General features: G+C 32.5%; 1 non-coding gene across 1 annotated transcript; it reads left to right on the top strand.

Annotated features, from left to right (window-relative positions):
- The first annotated feature begins 243 nt into the window (after positions 1-243).
- LOC114099067 (U6 spliceosomal RNA) lies at positions 244-346 on the top strand. The gene has a single exon (XR_003583836.1). It is a non-coding gene; the product is annotated as a U6 spliceosomal RNA (small nuclear RNA).
- Positions 347-3524: the final 3178 nt, after the last annotated feature.

Consider the following 3524-nt stretch of genomic DNA (forward strand, 5'->3'; position numbering starts at 1 on the left):
CCACTGAGCTACATTCCAAGTAAACTGTCCATGTTTTGAAAATACAAATAGTAATTTAAAATAAATGTCTAAAGTGATAATTATTAATTGTGTAGGAGAGTTCAGGATAAAAGTGATTATTAAAGAATCCCAGTTCAGAATCAGGAGCGCTGTGTCTTGGTCGAATGCTATCATTGGTACACTTAGAGAGTAAGAGTACTCCCTGGGATTTAGTTTCCCAAGGAATACTCTTACTCATAATTTAAGATGTAGTGATAGCTTTGGCAGCAAAATTGGAACAATACAGAAATTAGCATGGCCCCTGTGCAAAAATGACACACAAATGCATAAAGTGCTCTGTATTTTAAAATATATATATTGTGTGTGTATGTCTGTGTAATGTATTTTTCATCTTTAAGATTACATAGACAGAAATAGAATTTACAAGAAATAAACATTTCAATTTAAATACCATGCAGTTCAATGAATATTTCCTTTAAAAAAATAGTATGGTAAATATCTAATGGATACAATATCTTTCAACTAAAAGACTGATAAAAAAAAGTTAAGTTCAATTATTTTTCCTAAATGAGTAACAGTGGGAGATGAAATAATTTTATTGTATCTCCTAGTGACTTATATGCATGGATTGATGTTGTTATATCTCTATGACCTCAAGGGAACATACTCTTACATGGAGACTTACAAAAATTTTATTGAGTTTAATTTTCAATTGAGAACTCATAATTTTAATTTGTTATATATAACAGCAGAATACAAGACAATTCATATTACACATATAGAGCACAATTTTTATATCTCTGGCTGAATACAAAGTAAATTCATGTCATTAGTTTCTTCAAACATGTATTTAGGGTAATGATGTCCATCTCATCCCACTGTCTTTCCTACACCCAAGAATCCTTGCTTCCCCTTCCTCCCCTTTGTCCTATCTAATCCTCCCATGCCCCCCACCTACAACCCCATTATGAATCAATATCCTTAATCAGATAAAACATTGGGCATTTGGTTTTTTGGCATTGGCTAACTTCACTTAGCATTATACTCTCCAACTCCATCCATTTACTGTCAAATGCCATGATTTAATTCTCTTTTAATGCTGAATACTATTTCATTGTGTATATATACCACATTTTCTTTATCCATTCATCTACTGAACGGCATCTAGATTGTTTCCACAGTTTAGCTATTGTGATTGTGCTGCTGTAAACACTGATGTGGCGGTGTCCCTGTGGTATGCTGTTTTTAAGTCCTTTGGGTATAGACCAAAGAGGTGGGATACCTGGGTCAAATGGTGGTTCATTCCCAGTTTTTCAAGTATTCTCCATACAGCTTTTCATATTGTCTGCACCAATTTTTCAGTCCCACCAACAATGAATGTGCCTTATTACCCACATCCTTGCCAACACTTATTGTTGTATACATCTGCCATTTGATTGCTGCCATTCTGACTGGAGTCACAGGAAATCTTAAGAGTAGTTTTGATTTGCATTTCTCTAATTGCTAGAGATGTTGAACACTTTTTCATATATTTGTTGATCGGTTTGTATCATCTTCTGAGAAGAAACTATTCAGTTCCTTGGCTCATTTACTGATTGGGTTATTTGATTTTTTGGTGTTGATATTTTGAGTTATTTATATATCCTAGAGATTAGTGCTCTATATGATGTGTGTGGTAAAAAATTTTCTCCCAAAATGTAGTCTTTCTCTTCACTTCACTGATTTTTGTTTTGCTTTGATGGAGCTTTTTAGTTTGAATCCATTCCATTTATTGATTGTTGATTTTAATTCTTGCACTATAGGAGTCTTATTAAGGAAGTCAAGGCCTAATCTGACATAATGGAGAATTGGGCCAATTCAAAGAACTACCTTTTCGTCTTGTCATTTTTTTCAGTTGTTTCTTTTGTTTCAATTTCATCTCTGATTTTAATTATGTCCTATCTTCTACTGCTTTTGGTGTTGATTTGTTCTCTTTTTCTAGGGCTTTGAGATGCAATGTTAGGTCATTTATTTGTTTACTTTTTTTTCTTTTAAGGAACGAACTCCATGCAATGAACTCTCCTCTTAGTACTGCCTTCATAGTGTCCCAGAGATTTCGATATGATTAGTCAGTGTTCTCATTTACCTCTAATAATTTTTTAAATTTTCTCCTTCATGTCTTTTGATATCCTTTGTTCATTCAATAGCATGTTGTTTAGTATCCAGCTGTTGGAACAGCTTTTATTTGTTATTTAATCATTGATTTCTAATTTCATTCCATATGATCTGATAGAATGCAGGATATTATTTGTACTTTTTTGTATTTGTTTTGAGTTGCTTTTTGGCATAATAAATGCTCTATTTTAGAGAAGGATCCTTGTGCTTCTAAGAAGAAAGTGTATTCACTTGTTGAAGGCTGAAATATTTTATATATATATCAGTTAAGTCTAAGTTATTGATTGTATTATTGAGTTCTATAGTTTCTTTGTTCATCTCTTGTTTGGAAGATGTATTCAGTAGTGAAAGAGCTATGTTAAAGTCACTCAGAATGATTGTATTGTGATCTATTAGACTCTTGAACTTGAGTTTGTTTGATGAATGCAGATGCTCCATTTTTTGCAGCATACTGCTCAAGGGAACCATACACCAACAAGACGTAACAAAAATTTTTACGTCTTGTTGGTGTATGGTTCCCTTGAGCAGTATGAAATGTCCTTCTTTATCCCTTTTGATTAATTTTAGTTTGAAGTCTACTTTTTTTTTTTATATAAGAATGGAAACTCCTATTTGCTTCTGCAGTCCACGTGAGTAGAATGATTTTTCACAAACTTTCACCTTCAGTCTATGGATTTCTTTTCCTATGAGATGAGTCTTTTGGAGGCAGAATGTTGTTGGTTTTTTTTGTTTGTTTGTTCGTTGTTGTTGTTTTTGTTTGATTTTGATTCAATCTGCTAGTCTATGTCTTTTGATTGGTAAGTTTAGGCTATTAACATATAGGGTTATTATTGAGACATGATTTGTATTTCCAGCCATTTTTGTTTATTTTTGGTATTTAACTTGACTTGGTTTCTGCTCTGATTAGCTTTTCTTTTAGTGTAATACCTCCCTCTGCTGACTTTCATCATTGTTTTTTATTTCCTCTTCATAGAATATTGTGCCAAGGATGAACTGTAGTGTAGGCTTTCTAGTTGTAAATTCTCTTAACTTTTGTTTATCATGAAAGGTTTTTATTTCATCATCAAATCTAAAGCTTAGTTTTGGTGGATATAAAATTCTTGGTTGGCATCCATTTTCTTTCAGAGCTTGGTATATGTTGTTCCATGATCTCCTGGCTATGAGGGTCTTAGTTGAAAAATCTGCTGAGATAAAATTGGTCTGTATGTGATCCAATTCCTCACTCTTGTGTCTTTTAAGATTCTATCCTTATTCTGTATGCTAGGCATTTTCATTATAATTTGTGTTGGTATAAATCTGTTGTAATTTTATACATTTGGTGTCCTATAAGCCATTTTTATTTGATTTTCCAATTCATTTTTTATGTTTGG

Source organism: Marmota flaviventris, chromosome 8 (genome assembly GCF_047511675.1).
Source record: "Marmota flaviventris isolate mMarFla1 chromosome 8, mMarFla1.hap1, whole genome shotgun sequence".
Lineage (NCBI taxonomy): Eukaryota > Metazoa > Chordata > Mammalia > Rodentia > Sciuridae > Marmota > Marmota flaviventris.